This window comes from Lissotriton helveticus, assembly GCF_964261635.1.
Source record: "Lissotriton helveticus chromosome 1_1 unlocalized genomic scaffold, aLisHel1.1 SUPER_1_unloc_8, whole genome shotgun sequence".
In the NCBI taxonomy this organism is placed as follows: domain Eukaryota; kingdom Metazoa; phylum Chordata; class Amphibia; order Caudata; family Salamandridae; genus Lissotriton; species Lissotriton helveticus.
Window position 1 is genome coordinate 583,111 of NW_027611725.1, and position 25,138 is coordinate 608,248.

The 25,138-nt window shown below is 44.3% G+C and overlaps 1 protein-coding gene across 1 annotated transcript in view; it reads left to right on the forward strand.

The window, feature by feature from the left end:
• The first annotated feature begins 799 nt into the window (after nt 1-799).
• LOC144806486 (uncharacterized) overlaps nt 800-25,138 on the forward strand; it is a 57,151-nt gene continuing 32,812 nt past the window's right edge. The window contains exon 1 of the mRNA XM_078672840.1: nt 800-906. The gene's annotated coding sequence lies outside the window, so the exon portion shown is untranslated. The remainder of the gene's footprint in view (nt 907-25,138) is intronic.

Here is a 25,138-nt window from a genome sequence, read left to right on the forward strand (position 1 = left end):
GAGTGTCAGTGCAGGGAGTGAGTGAGAGTGCAGGGAGTGAGTGAGAGTGCAGGGAATGAGTGACAGTGCAGGGAGTCAGTGTCAGTGCAGGAAGGAAGTGACAGTGCGCGGAGTGAGTGTCAGGGAGTGAGTGAGTCGCAGTGCAGTAGGCAGGGCTCTGCTTTCCTCTGGGATTCTTCTCTCTCCCTTGGGTTCTGGGCCCTCCTCCTCCTCCTCTGTTTTGTATGAATCATAGATGTGTTAAACTCGAGGTTGGAGCTTTGTTTCTTTCTTTTTGGATCCGAGCTCTGCCTTGGGGGAGGGGGGGGGGAAGCTCTGCCTCGTTTCCTGGGGGGGCGGGGCTTTATATGAGGCCCAGTCACTTCTCACCCGGTCACCTTCACTCGTTCCTGACCCGGGCGAGGGAGTGATTCGCCCAGGGTCACAGGTCTGAGCCGACGCCGGGACTCGACCCAAAGACGGCAGCTCGGGCCGCTACGCCACATCGTCTTTGGTTTGTGTCTCTCACGTGAAGTGCAGGGTGTGGATTTCTGGCGAGAAAGTCTATTTACCTTTTGAGTGTTTTATGCTCATTTAAGTGAAAATACTCGGTTTTATCGTCCGGCGACCAGGACAGTCTGCGTATGTGCGGAGGGGCGGTGTCCAGCCACTTCCGGTCTTTCAGCAGTCTGCGCATGTGCGGAGGAGCGGTGTCCTGCCACTTCCGGCTTCTTAGCAGTCTGCGCATGTGCGGAGGAGCGGTGTCCAGTCACTTCCGGTGTCTCGGCAGTCTGCGCATGTGTCGTGTTCGACCGGCCTGGGCGACGTTCATTGTGAGAAGGAGGACGTCAGGATCAGCAACAGCAGAGTCAGCAGCAGCGGATCCCGCTTCACTTCCGGTCAATTCTCGTGCACGGCCCAATCAAGGTGAAACTCGTTTTCCGGGTCAAGGGCTACAGAGTCAGCATAAACAGCACGTGCTGATACCTTCCGACTTCTTTACGGGTCGTCTGACTGCAGAGGCAGGAGGACCCTCCCAGGGTGTCTGTGCAGCTAGCTTCAGCTCCAGCCGCACCTCAGACTCCAAACCTGCCCCCCTCAGGCCCCAAACCTGCCCCCCCCTCAGACTCCAAACCTGCCCCCCTCGGACCCCAGATCTGCCCCTGCCCCCCCCTCAAACCCCAAACCTGCCCCCCCAGACTCCAAACCTGCCCCCCCCTCAGACTCCAAACCTGCCCCCCTCGGACCCCAGATCTGCCCCTGCCCCCCCCTCAAACCCCAAACCTGCCCCCCCTCAGACTCCAAATCTGCCCCCCCCACCCCCCTTCCAGAGAGCCTACTATATAAAACATCTGTGCATACTGTGCTTCTTTTTACTGCTCTCTGGGGAATCCTGCGTGTTACTTTGCATTTCACTGCTCACAAAGGTATTTAACGCTTAATCTTTAAATTTGCGCACACTGCATGACTTTCAATACTGTATGAGAAATCTATGTGAACTGGACTGCGTATTACTACACTCTGAGACATCTCTGCACACTGGACTGCTTTTTACTGCACTACAAGCAGCATTCACAAAGCAAATATGGATGAATTCTACACTGCTGTTTTAATACGCTATGAGAACTCTCTTCACCCTGCTCTGCACTATGAGAAAACTTTTTCTTATACACTATTAGAAATGTGTGCCCACTGTATTGCTTTTTACAACACTATGTGAAATCTGTGCACATTGTACGTGTTTTTACTTAACCAGAAGAAATATGTGCACATTGCATTGCTTTTCATGGCACTGCAAGGGATATTTACAGCGTAAAGAGGTAATCTGTGCACAGGGTACTGCTTTTACCACACTATAAGAAATCTCTGTGCAATGTACTGCTTTTTACCACACAATGAGAAATCTTTGCACACTGTACTACTTTTACTACACTATGAGGACTATGTTCACAATGGACTGCTTTGTACTGCACTACAGGGGGGCATGCACAGTGAAAATGTGTACACTGCACTGTTGTTTACTGCACTAGGAGAGATGCATTATCACTGCACTGCTTTATACTGCACTGTGAGAAATCTTTGCCACCACACTTCTTCACCTGCACATTTGAGGGACATTTAAATTCTCATTGTTGCTGATTTATTTTATACCATGAGAGGTTGGACTCGCACACCCATCGACGCACAGGCCGCGCCTGGGTGTGTCTGGCCAGAAAGAGACACTTCCGCCTTCTACTCTGACAAGGAGAGTGTCCACTTCTCCTGCTTTGCCGTGGTCAGCAGCCCCTCCTTTCTTCCTCTTCTTCCCTCTCTCTGTCTCGCTCTTCCTCACTTGCTGAATGAAAGCGTGACTTCATGACATGGCTCTTACCCTCTCTTTTCCTTCATTTGTTCCCCTGTGAAAGATATCCAAAAGAGAAAGAAACACTTTTGCTGGAATTGTAGTCTTGTTCTCAATTTTTTCTATTCCAAAGTGCAGCCTTGGGATGAAGAGAAAACAAACATTTACAATGCAATGGTCTCGGCATTATTAAAGGTAGAGCTATTGGCATTGTTCATGACATTTTTTTTCATTTTTAAAAAAAAAACATAAATAAATGGTATTGTCATTTACAATGGCAATAGGTGAGCATTAGAGAGTAGTAGAGAGTATTCGCGGACACAGAGCCACACACACAGAAAGCCACACACACACAGAGCCCCCTCACAGAGTCCCACCCCCCCCACACACACAGAGCCCCCCCACACACACAGAGCCCCCCCCACACACACAGAGCCCCCCCCACACACACAGAGCCCCCCCCCACACACACAGAGCCCCCAAACCACACACACACAGAAACCCCCTCCCACACACACACACAGAGCCAGACACACACACACAGAGCCCACCACACACACACACAGAGCCCCCCACACACACAGAGCCCCCAACCACACACACACACACACATAACCCCCCCCACACACACACAGAGCCAGACACACACACACACACACACAGCCCACTACACACACACACAGAGCCCCCCCACACACACACACAGAGCCCACACACACAGAGCCCCCCCCACACACACACACACAGAGCCCCCCACGCACACACAGAGCCCGACACACACAGAGAGCCACACACACAGAGCCCCCCAACACACACACACAGCCCCCCCCACACACCCCCACAGAGAACTCCCCCCACACACACAGAGAGCCCCCCCACACACACAGAGCCCCCCACACACACAGAGCCCCCCCCCACACACAGAGCCCCCCAACACACACACACAGAGCCCCCCCCCACACACACAGAGCCCCCCTCACAGCCCCACACACACAGCGCCCCACACACACAAATGAAGGATTAGAAGTAAAAATATATTTAAAAAAAACAGTGCAGTGGCACACATGGAGGGTGAGTTTAAAAAAAAACAAAATCGTGAAGCACACATTAACGGGTCGCATGCAAGACTGTTTCTATGAGGTACAAATAGAGCACTGTGTCAGAAGTCAAGATGCTACTCTTCTGAGCTAGAAGGTGTCTCTAACTACAGCATGTGCTCAGACAGACTGAGCCAAAAAGACATCTCTATATGGGTGGTCTTCAAGTTTTTTATGCTTTGTCAATAGAGGGCAGGACCAGATTAGCATATTGTGCATTTGTTATCTCATATCAAAGGCAGCTGCTCAACAGTGTGACTGTGTAAAGATAATGGCATGTTTTATCTGGGCTAGGAATACAAACCAACCAAAGGTGTCAGGTTAGAAGAAAAATATTTGTTTAAACTAAATATGCTTGTGTTTAGCTTTTCCACTTCTTTCTTAATAAAATAAATGACCCCTGCTCAACTGGAAGTTAATTTGTGTTTAAGGCATCTGACTCTGGCTTCAAAATCTGCCAATACTTTGATTTTAAATAATGGATGCCTATTATCAAAGCAGGCTTGCGAGTCCTAGAAAAATTAGAACTCTTTAATATAGTCAAGTCAAGTCAAAGGATTTATATAGCGCACTACATACCCAGAGGGTCTCAAGGCGCTTAAGGAGGGGTGGGGAGTTACTTGTCAAATATCCACGTTTTAAGTTGCTTTCTGAATGCTAGGTGGTTCTGGGTAAGGCGAAGGTAAGTGGGAAGTGCGTTCCAGGTTTTAGCTGCAAGGTAGGAGAAGGATCTACCTCCCATGGTGGTCTTGTTGATGCGAGGTACAGTGGCAAGGGCTTGGTTGGAAGATCGAAGCTGGCGGGAGGGGGTGTAGAAGGACAGTCGTGTGTTGAGGCATTCTGGTCCGATTTCGTAGAGTGCTTTGTGTGCGTGGGTTAGGAGCCGGAAAGTGATCCTCTTATTGACGGGAAGCCAGTGGAGGTTTTTCAGGTGACCAGAGATATGTTCTTTACGCGGGATGTCTAATATGAGCCTGGCTGAGGCGTTTTGGATTCGTTGAAGTTTTTTCTGGCGTTTAGTGGTAGTCCCGGCGTAGAGGGTGTTTCCATAGTCCAGTCGGCTCGTGACCAGAGCGTGGGTGACCGTTTTCCTAGTTTCGGTGGGGATCCAACGAAATGTTTTTTTGAGCATGCAAAGAATGTTGAAGCAGGATGAGGAGACGGCGTTGACTTGTCTGTTCATTGAAAGTGAGGAATCCAGGATGACGCCCAGGTTCCGTGCGTGGTCTGTCGGGATGGGTGCTTTTCCAAGGGCTTCTGGCCACCAGGAGTCGTCCCATGCGGAGGGGGAGGTGCCTAAGATGAGGACTTCTGTTTTATCAGAGTTCAGTTTCAGACGGCTGTGTTTCATCCATTCGGCTACTTCTTTCATTCCTTCGTGTAGGTTAGTTTTGGCGGTGCTAGGGTCATTGGTGAGTGATAGGATCAGTTGAGTGTCATCCGCGTAGGAGATGATGTTGAGGTTGTGTTGACGGGCGATGGCCGCGAGGGGGCTCATGTATACGTTGAAAAGGATGAACTAAACACGGACCTCAGCACATTCATGAAACTGATAAGACATATAGCCATTCTGGAGGACACCAACAACCAAAAGTGGCATGTAAGGGGGCCACAAACAACAGCTCAGTCAACTTTAAAGATTGCTAGTTTTTTTAATTATTTTATAAATAGGGATCTGATTCTTTGTTATTATGAGACGATGTTGAGCTTTACGTTTTTGCCTTCTGGGGTGAAGATGTCGACAACGAAAGTACAGTTAGATAATTTGAATACCCCATTATAAAAATAAGCAGAACTGAGTGGGGGTGTTGTAACGTAAGGTCTAAATAACATCCCTACAGGCATATATGCCCAGTGAAATATTATTTCACTACACCAAATTAACTTTACTTCCTAAAGTTTTCCTATTCAGTGCTCATTTAGCAGCACTGTCAACGTACAGCGAGATCTTTCTTAAATAGGCCAGGGGAAAGGGATGATGGATTAATGAACGGACCAGCCCTGCTAGAACATCATAGACACCATGCTACCGAAATCGCGACATTTCCTTACAGAAACGCCAGCCTCGGCTCCCCAGGCCGTGTGTTCCGCATTAAGATACTATCAGCGGTTATAAACTGCTTCAGTCAGCAAGCCAGACTACAGTCACCATTTCTGCTGAAAGGGGGGGGGGTTACCTTTGCCCTGGGTCGCCGGCTCCTACTCTGCGGCAGACGCCTATCTCCGAAGCAGTTACACATTAAGCCGAGCGGCGGTGCTACAGCCAGGCCTCGCTCCCCCGCCTGGTCACCCTGCCCGGGCCGGCCCATAATGGCTGCCCTGGGCCTGGAGGCTGCGTGGCTGTCGCGGCGTTTCCATGGCAACCGGGCCCTAATTCAAAAAATGTGTGCTGCGCAGTCTGTATTCGATCCATCAATCTAGGCGTCACTGGAGAGCGCGAGATATCTGGGAAATAAACTGCGCGCGCATGACACAGCCCCCTCTCATCCTGACAGGAGGAGCGGTTCAACAACCCCTCAGTACGCTGCACGAGCCTCTGCAGGAGGCTGATGTGGCGTAAAACAATGCATCATTGCAGCTCTAATGACACATAACAACCTCCTGGCCTGCAGGCTGGCGAGGCAGCTCAGCGGGTCAATGCACCCACTTAAAAGAGGTCTGCGCAACCGGCATGTGAAAAATTAGAGGCCCAAGGGCCGACTCGCTCTTTCATTATTTTTAATGTAGATAAAACAAGTAAACGTCCGATCAATTTTACTGCTCGAGGGTTTGATTTTGGACTTGCCTTACAAAACTGGGAAAAGTGCGTCTATATTTATGATCGCTATTCATTGGGCGAACATTTTTGTTTTGCTATCTGAAGCCATTTGACAACCAAACCGAGTAAGGCTACTGCGCTTCAGAGCGCTGTGGAGGCAGGGTCAGAGACGAGGACCAAAAAAACAAAGAAATGAGTTAAATAACACCAACCATGTTTCTCCGAGGCGAGGAAAAAATGCCTCGGAGAAAGCACAGTCATTTTCCGATTTGGGGGGGTGGTTTTCTTTCTCTACTCTTCCCATTGGCTGGAAGGTAAAATTCCAGCCAATGCGAAGAGGAGAGAAAGAAAACAAGAAAGAAGCTTAAAAAACGCCCCCTAATCCATAAAAGACGGGGCTTGAACCGAGTGACTCCCCTCTCCTCCAATGGCTGGCCTCCGTTTAGGAAGCCAGCAATGGAGAAGAGGGGCGGGTTCAAGCCCCTTAACTAAGAAACATTAAATCTCAGAGCTCCGCCCACACTGCTACGCAGTGCTACGCAGTGCGACGCAGTCCTCGGCCTAAAAAGGTTCAAAATAAGAAAAATAATAAAGTAAAGCAAAAAAGAGGGGTCGCAAAGTGGCCAGATTGGTTTTATTCACACCTAAACACATTAGCGCCACTTCACAGAGTTTGCCAGTGAAACAGTACTTTCGTTTTCTCGTCTTTCTGTTGGTGCGTGGAGTGGAAAACGTTCAATGCAATCCTTATCGGCTGTTTTCCTTATTTTTGTTTATAAAATGTGTACCGCAGCTCTGTGTTCAGGGATGTGGTCTTTTTAAATCATACTGCTTACGTTTTATAAGGATATAAGCAATGGACATTGAACGGGTCCCTTCCAGGCCCTGTAGTCATGTCCATTGCTTTTCAGGCAACGCACTCTTTGATTTCTAAATAGCGAGTGTAAAAGTGTTGAGGTAACCATGTTGTTCCTGTTTATATTTCACATGCGTTACCTAATCTTGCATTCCCTATAAGTGTTTGATTTTCTAGGATGTTATTACTTGTTTTTCTTTCAGGCAGCATATTACTCTTGTCTGTTGCATAATTTGAAATGTGTCGCATCCAGGTGTTTATAGCGGGGCACAATTGGGTTGTAGCTGAAGGCACTGCAAGTTTTTCTCAGTGGGGCAGTGTGGTGTTCAGTGGGGGTGAGAGTTTGGCTCTATGGCCAAAGATGCCGAATTTGGAACTGGGGAACCAGGTTCAGCTTTCATTACCAGACCACCAGGCCATTCTCCTGAGGGAGCATATTCCCATGCTAGACCTTAGGAGGCCCAGCTGGACCTTCGAAGCCCTGGTGTCTTGGCACTGTTGCGTGTTTATCTAGGTTCCTGATCGATACTGTGACCTTATGCCCCTATTCGGCTATAAATCCATTTATTCCCTATATTGGCATAACCGTTCAAGTGCGATTTTCTGAAAAGTCATCTCTGGCCTCACACGAACAGAGCCACATTCCAGCATAGTTCCCTCTGCCACTTCCTTTGCGACCAATTAGTGCAATGACAGAGCAGCAGTCACTATCTGATATTCCTAGATAACACTCCGAGTTCTTCAACAAGATAAAAACTTAGCAAACCTGGAAATCCCCGCTTGCTATGTTTTGATTAGTAATGGAACTCTAATGAGCAACTGATAACTATCACTTCCTAGTGACATCTTTAATTGACGTCTTATGTCCAGCAAACTTGCGTCAAACCCGGCACCTGTCAGGTATAAATATTACCAACGTTGCCTTAAGCAATCCCCGACTGTGAGCTGTTGTGAGCTGCAAGCTACTGATGCTGGCTGCCTGCATGACCCTGTGTTGGTAAATCTAGCACTCTGTCGCTGCAGCCTGCTATCCTGTGGTGGTGAAGCTGCTGATACCATTATCGCCGCTAAAGCGCGACCTATGGTGCAGTACGCTTAAGGAGCTGAACAGACGTCCCTCTGCGAAGACATCCAGCAGATTCCAGCTGCCCGCGGACGCTGTCCCCCCTCCTTCCTCGACGCGCTGAAGAAGCCGCTGCCTTTCTCGTGCAGAGAAATCCAGTCCCGGCGCTTCCGGTTTACCCTCGCGGGTGACTGGGATATCGAGAGAGACCCCTGAAGGAGATACCAATCCTCCATCATTCTATTCAGAGGTATGGTGTTGACTAAACCCTTAGACGAGAATTCTTGAAACAAACCTTGGCAAAACCAACTTAACTTAAAGCTACTTACTTACTCCCCCTTTTCACGTGTTAGGCTTAGGTCAGGCACACTGGGGTAGGCTTAGTTAGAAGCACCAGTTGAGTATGTTAGCCTAATGTATATATGACTGTATATATGTTTTATTACTTTTAAACCATTGTATGGCTAAGAAACCATATCAATGCTTTTACAGTTCTATTTCGCAATACTTATCCTACTGTACGTACTTTTTATAATAACAATTATTGCAATTGTGGCAATACATTTCTCTTGTACGAGAAGAAAGACTGTTCAATAAATGTTAACCCTTTATTGATACACGCCCGTCTCTCTATTCTCTACATCTCGTGAAAGTAAACTGCACTAGACTGACTGAGTGAAATACATGTCTATTGTTTCACACGACCCTAGAGATCGACTCTTGATCTGAGGAGCAAAGTTGTCATGTTGCACGGTTGTTGGAAAACTGAATCCCTTCTTGTCTGTGCCAAGGAAGCTGATCACTTCCTATGCAGAGAAGAAAGTTTCCAGTGACCTCTGAGCTAGTTGGTAACACAACCCAATTAAGTTTAGCATAGTCAGTGGAGGCCTGGAATATAAGCAGTTCCACGTCGATACTACTGTTTATGTTATTCCAATGCGCAGGGCCTAGTGGGAAACTAGGAACTACACTACATGGCGCCCAACGTTTGGTAAGGCGATAAACTAACGCAAGGCAGTTAGAGTAACTCAGTCGTGCATATTTCACACCCCTTTCTCCCGTAAATACTCCAATAGACGTCTGGAGTGGGTGAAAGGTTAAAATCCGCCCGACCTTAGTAGGAAGAGATTCCTATGTAAAGCTCTGGTTTATTCAACGTTGAAGGATACAGTGTTCCAAAATATTGTGCACCTAATCTTTGTCTCCTTGGAGACCTACTCTGCAAAACCTGCATTTATACAATGTCAGTAGAAAATAACGGAACCACTGGGGGCGCAGCAGATGCGACTCAGCAAGGTCCCGAACACACAGACCCGGATGCTATTATCATCCCGGTCCACAAAAGAAGATCTATAACTTTAAAACTTATAGAGAACGGACTGACACCTCAAGGTGGTACAGTAGTCTTCGTGATAGAGGCTCACGAGTATCGGCAGACAGAGGTATTCTATTCATGGATAAACTTTCCAGCGGTAAACGCTAGAACAAAAGAGTTTCACTATTACAAAATAGAGAAACCTCCGGAAGAGTACGCTCCTTTCGAGGAGATTGAAATTCCACTTAAATTTCAAGAGCACCTGCTCTGGTTTAATGGCGCCCTAAAACACAATGATCACATTACGAGGCTCGGTCCACTAGGTAGACCAGGAGCCACGTGGCCGGTTCTAGCCAGCTACACACCACATCCGGACATTGTAAAAATGTCTAGAGAAGAGCTGTTAGCACAGCTCAAAACACTAATTAAAATACATAGGCAATTAGTCCAATATGTAATGCGGACTGCAACAGTCCAACCAGCTGTTAATACACCACAGCTGACCCCTCATCAGGGGAACACAAATAAAATTACACCACAGAACATAGTCATGTCTTGGTAAAACACCCGTAAAACGGGAACAAATTCCTTTCTGGTTAGCACAGAAAATCACTCAAATAGAGGCAGTATTTCCTGATACTACCCCTATTGAGAAACACAGAATCTTGACCATCTGCCTTCCTATGGGAATCGCACCACACGTGGAGGACTGTGACACTTGGGGTACAGTCTTTGCTTCCATTTACACAAAAACACACGGTGTTCCGTCTATGGCGGTAATACCAGAAGTGCTAAAACAGATTCAAAATGAATTCGGTCCAGAGCCCGCTTTAAATCTAGGTATGAAATTACTGAAAGACTTCAAGCAGGTCTCGGCTATATTATTAGCCAACATTAGGGGAGAAGCAGCATCTGTGGCGATTCGCCAGAAGTTGAAGGAAACAGATATAAAAGATCCTGTTGAGCTAGCAAAAATCATAGAAAAATGCTATGAAGAATTAGGTAGAGACAGCTTGGGTGGGAAACCGGTAAAGCCCCAACTGCTTGAAAATCCTGAAAAATTATTTATTAAAAATAATTTAAACACTCCTAAAAAGAGCTGGGATGGAAATAAACAATCCACTCCCAAGGAAAAGGTTTTCCAGTCCAGAGGAAGGTCTCCTCGACGGAGGGAAAGAACTCCGACTCGAGAACGCCAGTCTCCCCAGCGGGAGCCCTCTGAGAAAAGATATAACCTTAGAAATAGGGATAATCTGAAAAAACCTGATAGATATCAAAGTATTGATAAACGTCCCTCTCGATCTCTTCCACAGAATTCGGAAAGAAGAGGACGGTCAGACCCAGGAGAGCACACCAAGTCCAAAGACAAGGAACCGGCTCAAAATAAGAAATCTCAATTTCCTAAAAAGAAGGTAGCCAGTATTAGAGTAATCAACCATGCCGAGAATACTGAGGACACAGTTGAAAAACGGGGAGTGGGCATTGACAATGTTGGACAGTGCAGCAGAGATCAGTATAGCGCGCAAGATCTTGATGAGTCATCTGGAGACAGTGGACGCGAATGAATACATTCAGGTTGAAACTGCCGACGCCAGACTTAGCGAGCCCCATAAAATATACGAAATAACATTGCGTATAGAGGGTGATAAGACTAGGAAAATTAAGGGTCTATTTTGGGATAAGCTCTCAAAAGGCTATGATATTCTGTTAGCTGAAAAAGATTGGCCCCCAGAGTTTGTCAGGGAGTGCCCTCGTGGCGAAGAAGTGATTATGCCTGCCTTCTCGAATCACATTCCGATTCATAAAAAATATACATATGCAAGGAAATGGGCAGTGGCCCAGGCACCTGCGTTATATAAAAATCATGTAGGATGGGATGAGGATTCACCTCCTCACAAAATCCAATTAAAAAGTGAACCAACTGCCCAACGGCAGTATCCCATAAAGCAAGAAGCTAAAAAACAAGTCAGGGAGATCTTAGATCAACTTGAGTACCAGGGGGTGATTGAAACATGCACCTCTCAAATGAACAATCCTTTGTTTCCTGTCTCCAAGCCAGACAATTCATATCGTCTAGTTTTGGACTACAGACATCTTAATACATGTTGCAAAACCTTTGCAGTACAAAACTCGCATAGTGCAGCCCTAATGAATAATATAGTTAGGAAAAAATATAAAACGACATTAGACATTTCTAATGGTTTCTTTTGTCAAAACATTGCACCAGAAAGCAGATATTTGACCGCTTTCTCCGCATTTGGGTCACAGAAAAATTCTGTCGACTCCCACAGGGGTTCAAGAACAGCCCAGGACTATTCTCAGCTAGGGTAACAGAGTTACTACAAATCTATGATGATGAAGCATTATCTTACGTAGATGATATTTATCTCACAGACGACGACTTGGATACTCACTTGAAAAGAGTGAACACCATCATACTTGGGTTCGCAGCAGAGGGTTACAAATTCAACTTTAAAAAGTCTCGAATTGCCCATCTGACAGTACTATTTTTAGGGTACGAATTATCAAGTGAAGGGAAAAGCCTAGCGGACAACTTCTTAGAGAAGTGCGCTGTACTCCAAGCTCCAAAAACGCTGAACAATTTACAATCCATTCTAGGTTTTCTGAATTTCGGAAGAACTTACATCCTAAATTACGCAGAGAGGGTTAAACCTCTCTACGAACTAATAAAACCTGATTTTAAACAAATCAATTGGACTCAAAAACACACAGAAATTTTGAGATCACTGCAAACAGACATGTTAGCAAAAACAAAATTAGATACACGTGACAACACACGTGATCTTGTAATCCGAGTCATCCCAGGAAGATGCGGATTCACATACCTAACCTCTAATGAGGGAGAAAAGGTACCAATAGCTTACAAATCACATTTGTACACAAAGGCTGAAATAAAATTCAGTTCAACGGAGAAAATTCTAACTGCGGTTCAGACTGCTGTAGCGAAAGAAAGGCCCCTAGCACAAGGTAAACGAATAATAATCGTAACTCCTATACCGGCTTTAGAAGCGGTAACTAAAGCAAGCATTCCTAATGCTAAAGCTTTGCATCCGAGATGGATTCAATGGGTTAATTCTCTTGCTGCAACAGACGTAGTTTACGAATTTGATCCTAACTTAAAAACACAGGAATTTTTACAATATGAATATGAATGTCCTCTGCCAATTGAAATCCTGCCTTTTGAAGAATACGGAAGTATTATATATACTGACGGATCAGCACAACCCGCAGTTGGGGGTAAGCAAGCTTACAGTGCTGCGTGCGCGATTGTAAAAGGTCGCTGGCACAATGGAAAATTCAGACCACTGGTCACTAAAACACAATCTCTAGGAGATTGCTCGGCTCAACGAGCTGAATTAGTAGCATTTAAGATGGCGCTAGAAAATACCGATCGCGAATTCCCCACACTAATAGTGTGCGATTCTTTCTATTGCGTACAATCTTATAATGAATACTTGCAGAATTGGGTGGAAAATGGTTTCAAAGATGCAAAAGGTGGCACAATAAAGCATAAAATGCTTTGGGAACAGGTAGTTCTTTTACAAAAAGAACTACAAAAGACTCACGTGATACATACACTGAGTCATCAACGTGATGGCGTTCACGTTGCAGGGAATTCATTGGCTGATGAAGCCGCGAAGGCAGCTGTGCAAACGGCTTCCGTAGCTGCGATAACTCGGTCACAAACAAAAATAGACAGCGATATTCTACAAGCTGTCAGTACGTCAGTAAAAAATTATAAGAAAACACTCCCAAAAGGCTTTCCTAAAAAGTACTTGTACTTAACGGATACAAATAATGTTCCTTTTGCTCGAATCCCTGGAGTGGGGGATAGAGTAATTCCAAACAGGGAACACAGACTAGGACTAATCAAAGCGGCACACGAAGGGCTTGCTTCTGCACACGCTGGCGTTTCCGCAACAATATCACTATTAAAACAGAGATATTGGTGGCCTCGCCTGAGAATACAAACTAAAAAGTATGTATTGGAATGCGACATATGCCAAAGGATAAAAGTATCAACAGTGAAACGACCAGTGCAGACACCCCTTCTCATCTCGGATAAACCATTTGCATGCGTTTACCTGGACCACTGTGGTCCCCTAGAAAGGGACGGCAACTATAGATATATCATGGTAGCAGTGGATTCCTGTACGAGGTTCATATGGATGTGGCCCCAGCGCTCGGCTGACGCTAGAACGGTTATAAAAGATTTGCGAGTCTTTATCGGCACATATGCAATTACCACGTTCCATTCTGACCAGGGTCCTGCTTTCAGCTCTCGAGCCTATAAGGAGGCCATGGCCAGCATGGGAATTGGGTTGCGGTATTCTTGTGCGTCGCACCCCGAAGGGAATAGTGTGGTAGAAAGAAAAAACCGTGACATAAAGCAATCTATAACAGCGAAGGTATTAGGTTCAGGCGCTGGGTGGGTCAAACATTTAATAAGTGTCCAGACGAGTCTTAACAACATGCCAAGAAATTCTCTAAAAGGTTTCAGCCCATACGAACTATTGTTCGGAATTAGAATGCGAGTTCAGGACCTCGTAGTCAAATGTCAGTGGTACAAGAAGAAACAACGCACTTTGATGTAAAGGATCGTTTGGCTGTTTTACAGGAACTGAATGAAACAAGAAAATCATTAAGCAACATAAAGTTAAAGCAACAGCCAAGTACCACTGACGAGGCACCACCCGCAACAGCCCCAGCAAGGCCTGTCTGGATTCCAAAGATTGGGGATCTAGTCAGAGAAAAGATCGCGGTGAAGAAGGAATTTGGGCCTTCTTACAGAAAAGCAGTACCTGTCTTGGCAGTCACCGGTACAAGATCAGTTGTGCTACCGCCCCTTGCTGGTAAAAAGGAGAACAGAATCGTGTCCATCGATCTGGTAAAACCACAAGCATGTGGCCTATAATCAACAGTAGGCCCAGTGGACTCCCAAGAAACAACAGAATACCCAAACTTGCAACAATCCAAGAGGTTCAAACTGAAAGACTCATCACATTCGATCAGCCTGCAGTGCACAATGAAGGACTATGCAATAATGCCATGGAACTCGTGCCTCTTGAAACACAGATTGAAACAGTTCGTCAAGAAACAACACCAGTCTACAATGATGTGGCATCAGAAAGTGCTACCGAGAGACAGATTGAAAGAACAATCCCATCAATTGACAGAACTGCCTCTGGTTATTTCATCAACTTCGACAACTTCTCTGAAGATCAAAACGAGCCCGAAGTGATGCCTGAAACAAAAAAGTCTTTTAAAGAAAAAGCAACGGAACTCTTTCATCAACTGAAGGAAATCTACCTTATTTCCCCTTGGCTAGAGTTCTGGTTCGGTCTAGGTGTATTTTTCCTCCTGCTTTGGCTCATCATGGTACTGTGTTTGGGAAAATTCATTGAGGGAAAGTATATTACAATGGACACAGCAAGTCAGAACATCAACCTAGTCCTGGAACCACACAGATCATCCCACGTGAAGAAAAGAGAACTGTCAACAGTAAATGTCACAGCAATTCCAATACCTGGTGGGGTAGTATGGGAGAAAACAGACTATGAGATCTATGGTCCGGTCGAAATCCTGAAGTATCCTCATCAACTAAAGGTTTCCTTAAGTGACTTTGTAACACCTAGTACATTCTCTGATGATTGGGACTTTAACAGTATTAATGACATGATGTCTGATTTAGTAATGTCAGCTAGATTCACAGATCATGATTATTTACAAGGTTCATCTAGTTATGAGCAGTTATTCTGTTACACCCACTATGGGGATCATTACTTGCATAAATCTGCACAGCCTAGAAATGTTTTTATGTATAATCAATGGGAACATTGTTCTACACCACCTAAAAGCAGTTCTAAAGCATTTTTTGAGAAATTCAAATACTTCTCAGGGTTTAACACCAGTGATGCAGAAACGTTTTATTATAAACTGTTAGATAAAACAGGAATGAAAACAATGCTGACAAATTCTAAATTGATATATTCAGAAGCATTTTATGACAAAAATGATGACATTTGGTTTTGATTATTGGAAAAATAATATTGAAACGAAAACAATTTGGGGTACAAAAGATTGGCAGGTGCAAGGCATTGAAGCACTATTTAGAACCTGCATGATACCAGAACAAATGTTATTTTTAAATAACACAATACACCAAACATCTTGTCTTTGCCTAGCTAAGATAAAAGACCTTAGAACACCGTCTATACCAAAGCCAATACCTGAGAATGCAACCACAGATATTGAGTTAGACGTGTCACAAATTTTACATTTCAACAGAACAAATCCTGATTGGAAAAAGTGGTTAATCTGGCCTACAGACACAAATAGCTGTCAAGATAGATTCCTGAACAAAACACAGGGTTTAAAAATGACCAGATTAGACTCAAGATATTCCCAGAGACAACATCCAGGAATAATAACAACATACAGTGTAGGGAAGCTCTGCCTTGAATGGCTAAAATCATCCACACTGGCTGAAATTAAGCAACACTTGTCTTTACTAAAAGATGGTGCTGATTTGCGCGATTTCATTCTTGGACCACGCAAACAGCGTCAAAAGCGTTTCATAGCGACCAGCATCTATGCTGCTTACAACGAGGCTTGGAAAGTAAAGCAAATTGAAACTGCTGAGAAAATACGAGAAATTGATCGTATTAATTTGGAGAAATCACTTTCTGTGGTAGACAATGGGTTAATGACTCTGTCTTCCAGAATATATTCGTTGGACAATATTGTATCCTCTGCCTTTGATGTGATAGACAGAGATTTGCTTATGTTACAACATGGCCAGTCTCAATTACGCTCTATTATAGAATTAGGCTGGACGCTGCAAAATCTTCGTTCAGGCTATGTGCCTTGGCGTTTAATCAACACAACGTCATTATTTTCCAGTTTTAACCTTACTGATAAACAGATCAGTTTGGCACAGAAAGGAGCAGACTATACAATCCTGAGCATCGAAAAACTCGAGAGATTACCATTGACAATGTCAGAGAGTCCTGTCATTGAATGGATAATACACGGAATTATCACTATTCCGATAACAACTTTCCGATTTAAAAAGTGCCTTGAATACATACCTGCTGGCCAATATGAACAATTGGGTAAAGGATTTGTAAAATCTGAATGGAAATTACCATACACTCATTCTTGCTATAGTGACAGCGACAAAAATGTATTTCTTAGTGGTGAGAACTGTAAACATTCACTAAGCGGTATACTTTTGTGTCAGGGTATTAATTTACACGGAGCATGTGATGGAAATTCAAACAACCTTTCATGCCACCAGCTAGTCACACCTGCAACTCAGATAGAGCCCTTCTTTATGCAACTCGCAAACGGGAGTTACATTCTTAGAACGGATCACAGATGTTGTGGCCTGACGCCAGGGAAAAGTTATCTAGTACAAGTAACGTCCATGGTCAAATGTTGTATGCAAGCATTGTTCCCGAGTGGGCCTCCAGACATAGTGACTCCCATCTGGCCTCGTCTGAATCTCTATTCTATACGAATTGATACATTAAGCAAAATGAAATCTGTACTTTTACAGACAACAGTGCCTATAACGTCATCTAAAGAGACGTATGATCTTCTAGTCGCAAGGACGGCTACTGAGGTTCATGACCTTTTATCAACAAATTGCCCCGTGCATTTCGTAGAAATGTTCAGCCAACTCCTTAACATGTCTAGTGCAACAAGCATCCCAGGCATATTTAAGACAGTCTTTACGGGACTGCTAACACCCTTCCAGGCAATTTTGGGAATCTTTCCTAATTTTGTGCACTCCATTTTTGGCGGCATACCATTATTTTTGGGACTCGTCGCAGGGATTCTATTTTTAACCCTCCTGCTACGTTATGGCAAGCCTCGGCTCAGACATAGCTCCCATGGGAATGGAAGAGACAATCCTAGCAATGCGCTACCGGGACAGGATAACTAACGTCCTTGGATTGGCCAGGCTGAGAGATCTAAACATGACCTGGTTCCTTTCATTCAGACCGATATGGCAAAATTGCATTTTACCTGTGCTACGGTGTATGCTTTGCGGCGATGAATGCGTGTTGGACATCTGTCTTTCACTTCCATCAGCAGTACCAATGGACGTCGATACTTTGCTCAGTCCAATAACGGCTCACGCATTGTGTTGTCCCCAGCGGCTACCAATCCTGATGACGGCATTCGTGGAGACTCCTGTACTACAGCCAAGTGGTAACAGTGGAGCGAGTGACAAAAGCAACATCATCCAGGTACAACGTTCTGTGAGCATTGCTGGTCCTGCCTTCGATGACAGCAATCATTCTCACACCTGCCAAGTTACAGCGCTATCTAATTTGGTTGAACTATCACCTGAATTTGATGACCAATTCTTTGAGAGCCTGTCTGATACGATGTTCTCACCCGTAGAGAAACAATAACTTTTAGAAGTTTTCCGACACACAGTGTTCCCATGAACTCTGAATTCGGCCTTCAGTTTTGATCAACAAAAACTGCCAAGAGCTTTGGAAATCTATTTTTCCCCGTTCAAGCAATAATTCTTTGAATTGGACAATTTTTTTAATATTGACCCTTTTTTGGCACGAACAAATCTTTGCTTAACGTAAAAACTATTCTTAGAGAACAGAAGCTTCACACTTCTATTTCTAAACACATCTAGAGACATAACTACATAACACCAGCCTCTAGCACACATGTTATTACAATGCATTTTTATGTGATGATTTATCTCGCTTTTCTTCTGTCAGAGATACTTCATGTGTAATTCTTTATGCATAATCGTTCATTGATTTCATATGCAATAATTTTTTGAATGATTTCTATGCTTTAAAAAACGTACAGTACCTAAAATCCATGTATTACAAGTACGCCTATTTCGAATGCATTTATGTATTTTGGGGTGGGCAATGTTACACATGCATCTAATTGCTTAGTTTTAGTAATTTTGATGGACATTAACCCGTCGAGTGGGTGTTGCGTGTTTATCTAGGTTCCTGATCGATACTGTGACCTTATGCCCCTATTCGGCTATAAATCCATTTATTCCCTATATTGGCATAACCGTTCAAGTGCGATTTTCTGAAAAGTCATCTCTGGCCTCACACGAACAGAGCCACATTCCAGCATAGTTCCCTCTGCCACTTCCTTTGCGACCAATTAGTGCAATGACAGAGCAGCAGTCACTATCTGATATTCCTAGATAACACTCCGAGTTCTTCAACAAGATAAAAACTTAGCAAACCTGGAAATCCCCGCTTGCTATGTTTTGATTAGTAATGGAACTCTAATGAGCAACTGATAACTATCACTTCCTAGTGACATCTTTAATTGACGTCTTATGTCCAGCAAACTTGCGTCAAACCCGGCACCTGTCAGGTATAAATATTACCAACGTTGCCTTAAGCAATCCCCGACTGTGAGCTGTTGTGAGCTGCGAGCTACTGATGCTGGCTGCCTTCATGACCCTGTGTTGGTAAATCTAGCACTCTGTCGCTGCAGCCTGCTATCCTGTGGTGGTGAAGCTGCTGATACCATTATCGCCGCTAAAGCGCGACCTATGGTGCAGTACGCTTAAGGAGCTGAACAGACGTCCCTCTGCGAAGACATCCAGCAGATTCCAGCTGCCCGCGGACGCTGTCCCCCCTCCTTCCTCGACGCGCTGAAGAAGCCGCTGCCTTTCTCGTGCAGAGAAATCCAGTCCCGGCGCTTCCGGTTTACCCTCGCGGGTGACTGGGATATCGAGAGAGACCCCTGAAGGAGATACCAATCCTCCATCATTCTATTCAGAGGTATGGTGTTGACTAAACCCTTAGACGAGAATTCTTGAAACAAACCTTGGCAAAACCAACTTAACTTAAAGCTACTTACTTACTCCCCCTTTTCACGTGTTAGGCTTAGGTCAGGCACACTGGGGTAGGCTTAGTTAGAAGCACCAGTTGAGTATGTTAGCCTAATGTATATATGACTGTATATATGTTTTATTACTTTTAAACCATTGTATGGCTAAGAAACCATATCAATGCTTTTACAGTTCTATTTCGCAATACTTATCCTACTGTACGTACTTTTTATAATAACAATTATTGCAATTGTGGCAATACATTTCTCTTGTACGAGAAGAAAGACTGTTCAATAAATGTTAACCCTTTATTGATACACGCCCGTCTCTCTATTCTCTACATCTCGTGAAAGTAAACTGCACTAGACTGACTGAGTGAAATACATGTCTATTGTTTCACACGACCCTAGAGATCGACTCTTGATCTGAGGAGCAAAGTTGTCATGTTGCACGGTTGTTGGAAAACTGAATCCCTTCTTGTCTGTGCCAAGGAAGCTGATCACTTCCTATGCAGAGAAGAAAGTTTCCAGTGACCTCTGAGCTAGTTGGTAACACAACCCAATTAAGTTTAGCATAGTCAGTGGAGGCCTGGAATATAAGCAGTTCCACGTCGATACTACTGTTTATGTTATTCCAATGCGCAGGGCCTAGTGGGAAACTAGGAACTACACTACAGCACCAGCAGGTGGACCCTATCAGTGGCAGGTGTGGGTTAACCATAAAGGTTACCACAATCCATACTGAAGTTCACCTCCAGTTTTGCAGGCAGGCCTACGAAGTAGCACACCCTATAGCGACAGTAACTTTGGCACTGAGGTCAAAGGACCCTTGACGCCAGTACACCTCACCCATTGGTGCCTCCATGGGCCTTGTTTCAGCAGTAGTAGTGCAACACGTCAAAATGGACATTGCAGGATTTGCTCCAACACCAAACTAAGTTCGCAAACTTCACGGTCCATCTGCTGGGTACATCAAACGCTCTCTTTTCTACTTACCAAAAATGCAATTTACCTATGCCTCTATGTACATGATTGTGACATTTAATGTAACTCAAAGAGAAAACCACACTGTTAGTTAACTCAGACAATTGATTTATGTCAATTATTTTTCGAACTCAGAAATTGTCAATAATTTGCGACAAGAGAAAAATACATAGTCAACTTTACATTGAAAACACAAAGCAAGAATTTTGCAAGGGAAAAAGCGTAATAAACAACGTGTAAATCATAATTGTAATTGTGTGCATTATAGTGAACATATCACCAAAAAATACATACACATTGTGAGCAGTGATTATAAAATTGTGTCAAAACAGTAAACAACAGACTTTCATAAGTTGCAATGAGATAATGAGCAAATGTTGGGGGTACGTCTTAATCAATGCCTGCCCAACCTCCTGTAACACTGTTTGTAGTAAGATTCACAGTTGTGTGGATACAGGAAAAGAACCCAATGTTAATTAGGACATGCCAGTGATTTTTGCCCAAAACAATGATACTACATGCCAACGCGTTTCGAATACCAATGGTTGAATCATCGGATTCTCATCAGGGCGTGGAGTTTATCCGTTGGTACTGTTTGGGGGAAAAAGGACAAGGGATTGATTTTTAAAAAAAATGAACTGTACAAATACAAAAAGGAGCTTTTTCCATGTAAATGCATCATCTGATGCAGCATACCTTATGCGACCAAATAATTAGGGTCGATTGGTTCTTTTTAGGAAATAGTCATCATATGCCAAGGGAGTCGACCTGCAATGTAGTGACATTGGCGTAGTAAGTATGTGTAAAATTCAGTACAGGCAGGCACTAAACCGTGTATACATTTATGAAAATTACCTCTGTTTCTGGAGCAGCCGCTCCGAGGTCGAGGCCGGGGGGACTAGTTCTCGGTTCAATAATGTTCCTTAAAAAATCTACAAACACAAGGGATTGTGTATTAGCGAGGAAAAGTGGTGTTTCTTGTGCCCCAGGAAAATGACAAAATTGGTGGATCTCTACCTTGTCTCCAAACATTTGGAAGGCGAAATGTATCATCACTGTGTTTCTGGAAAAAAACGGGACAGCGGGGAGCTGATCAATGCCCTGTCTAAAATTATGCACAACAGAGAAAACAATGCGGTTATGCGCCGTGCGGCGTCTTACCGTGAAATGCGACCCTCAGTACATCGGGTCACCCGTCTGCTTGAAGGGAAATTTTCAATTAAAAAAATGAATAAATCCTGTGAGAAGGGAGGGGAACCAAGCGGAATTAGTGCCCGGTTACACCGTGAAGAGCGCGCATATGTGTGCGCTAGTTGCAAAGTGGGTCTCACCTCAGATTGATGGATGACAGCTTTGTATATTTCAAGTTTGGAATGGACACAACAGCTCGCCGCCGCGAGTAGAAAGAACTAAGTTGTATCTGTTGGTCACATGATGTCAGGAGCCAACCAGAGCGTCGGGCCATCTCGCTAGGGATTGTGGGAGATGTAGTTTGTGGGGACATGAGTTAAAACATGATGAAAGGAGCCAACCAGAGCGTCGGACCATCTCGCTAGGGATTGTGGGAGATGTAGTTTATAGGGACATTGGTTAGAACAGATGAAAGAGAAGCCAATTATATTCTGGTGACTTCACTGAGTACATTTAGCCCGTTGTTAACAGTATTAAATTTCATGATGAGATAGGCCTCCTTGCGAAGTAGTGCCGCCTCAATGTCCTGTACATACTGTTTGGGGTCCGCCCATGCGAGGACCGTCCACTTAAAATCATTTTCAACATGGTTATGACTTGTAAAGTGTTCAACCATGGGTGCAGAGGACACTTTTTTCTTTATTCGGGATCGATGTTGTGTGATGCGTGAATTGACAGGTTGACAAGTTTTGCCTATGTACACTTTGTCACAGGGACACACCACGGCATAGATGACATTTTTTGTACGACAATTGGTAAACATCTCATGCTTCCATGTGACCCCATCATGGTCAAATCTGTTACCTTCCAAGGTAGAGGAACACGATACACAATTGCCACACTTGTGATGCCCGCTTATAGGTTTTAAGTTCCATGACGAAATCAAGTCGCTTTTGGGTTTCGGAATGTAGCTGTCTGCCCTAATCAATTGTTGACCAATGCTTTTATTTTTGCGCATGGCAAAAATGGGCTTTTGTAAGGGACTTGGTAAATCTTCCAATAGATGCCAATTTTTCAAAATAATGCGTTTAAACTGATTTGTGTGTGATCCATAAGTTGTGACACACACCAGTTCATTTGGTGCATTTTTGTCTTTTTTCTCCAGGAGATTCTCCCTGGCGGTGCATCTGGCACGTTTCTTAGAATGGTTAAGAAGTTTCTTTGGGTAGCCCCTTGTTGCCATTTCTGCGCAAAAGTTTGAGGCATGTTGATCAAAGTCCGAAATTTCACTGCAATTCCTTCTTATTCTTAGCAGTTGCCCAAAAGGGAGATTTTCCTTCAGGCACTGTGGGTGCGAGCTTTTAAAGTGAAGGATGGTATTCCTGTCTGTAAGTTTCTTGTGTAGGGTCGTTGTGAGGATATTATCGCGGACGCCTACAGTGATGTCCAAAAAAGTCATTTTACTTGTACTGGATTCTATGGAGAAACTAATGTCTCTGTGCCTGGAGTTAAGCCAATTGTAGAACTGGTCTAGTTCCGTCTGGCTCCCCTGCCACAGGAGCCAGACGTCATCAATGTATCTAAGCCATTGGGTTATATGGCCAACAAATGGATTGTTCTCAAATATGTATCTTTGTTCATATTGTGCCATATAGAGTACCGCCATCTCAGGTGCGTATGGACAGCCCATAGCGATGCCTTTAACTTGAATGAAGAACTCATTCTCAAATTTAAAGTAGTTGGTGCGTAACGTGATTTCAGCCAATGAAAGGATGAAAGAGGTGGGGACCCGGTGCGGTCTTTCCCGTTGTTCAAGGTATATTTCCAAGACCTGCAAAGCCTCATCCTGAGGGATTTGGGTGTAAAGTGAGGTGACGTCTAGGGTCACCATCAGCTGAGTAGTTTGATTGAATGATTGTCCCTCTATCTTGTTAATGAAATCAGTTGTATCTCTGAGATATGACTTGACCTGCGGTAGAAAGGGTTTGAGGAAAAAATCAATATATTTTGAGACCGGTTCAAGTGCAGAATCGCACCCCGACACGATTGGTCGGCCAGGCGGTGTTTTGTCATTTTTGTGAATTTTTGGTAAAAAATACAGGACAGGTGTCCTTGGTGCTTTTTTGTTCAAAAATTCAAATTCCTTAGGGCCTAGGAATCCCTCATCAAGTCCTGTCTTGGTGATGCTTGCGATCTTGCTTTGTATGGCATGCACAGGGTCCTCCTTAATTGGTCTGTACCAATCAGGATTGTTAACATGCATTGTTCCTACCTCCAGATACATGGTGCGGGGCCATATTACGACTGCCCCACCCTTGTCTGCTTGTTTTATTAAAATAGACGTATCTGATTTGAGGTTCTGAATGGCAGATGTTAACCCTTTAGACATGTTTTTGTGGACAAAATATTTTTGTTTCTCAAGTTTTGAGAGGGAGGAGAGGACGGCTTGTTCAAAGGCCATGACCTGTTTAGGAATATTTTGGGTCGGAGTGAATCTGGATTTAACTCTAAGCCCTGTGGTTTCTGAATGGGACGTCATTTCGGCATCCGCGAAAAACACCTTCAACCTAATCTTACGACAAAAATCTAATGCCTCTAATTTCAGTTGGGTGAAGTCGGTTCTTTTATTGGGGACAAACTTGAGGCCAAGGGATAAAAGTTTAACTTCATCCTGGGTAAGTTGTTTATCGGAAAGATTGACTATGGCTGATTTCTCTAGCTCTTGTAGGTTTTGTTGCGTGTGCGCATCTCCCATGGTTGTTTGAAGCGGACCCGTGACTGTCCGCCTCTGCCTAAAAAAGGAGATGATACAGCAGCCCCTCGTCTTTTAGAATTATCTTGTCGAGACTCAGATGACGAGTCAGACGATGTTGTATCTGAGAAAGTGAGGAACCTATTCCTGGATCTGCCTTGGAATGATGTTAAAGCCCCTCTTGATTCACCTGACGTGTAGAAATCCTCTTTCAAGAATGGATAAACTTGTTCCAATTTGAAGGATTTAGAATCCCTTTCAAATTGTGCTACTTTGGCGTTAAGTGTGTTATCCTTGAAAAGTTGAATTTCTTTTTCAATCTTATCTAGAAGATTCTTGGCTTCAGTTACCGTTTGATTGTCAGATATGGTCTTAATTAACTCCTCAATTTCTTTCTCTTCTTGGCTACAGATACGTTGGGCTGTCTGTATAGTGTGGACCATGAGGTCCCTGCTGCATTTAGTATTGATTTGACTAAAACCTTTTTTATAATCTGCGTCCTCGGTGAAAATCACCGCAATGTTCTTCACCTGGAGTCCCCAAGGGATAGTCCCAGCTTTGAGGTGTTTGAGTAGAAAGTGGCCGTGTAATTCGGTTCGTATGTGTTTTTTTTGAAGACGAGTCAATTTGTCTGTCTCATTTTGTTGTTTGGCTGAGGTACTCAATGTTATGTTAGAAAAAGGGGATGATTCAATGAGACTCGCAATGTGGCTCTCCGTAAAGGACAGCGTGTCTTTCTCTGCCATAGTATACAGGAGACGTATCCCCTGCAGTGAAATGAATCAATTGTTGATAAGGATGACGCGTAGTGTCAATCCCTACCCACTCGGGTAAAAACCCGCGCTGATAATGCAACAAGAAGGGGGGGTTTGGCCCAGTAGGGAAGAGGGTAGGTAGGGCCTGTAAATACCAAAAATGCAATTTACCTATGCCTCTATGTACATGATTGTGACATTTAATGTAACTCAAAGAGAAAACCACACTGTTAGTTAACTCAG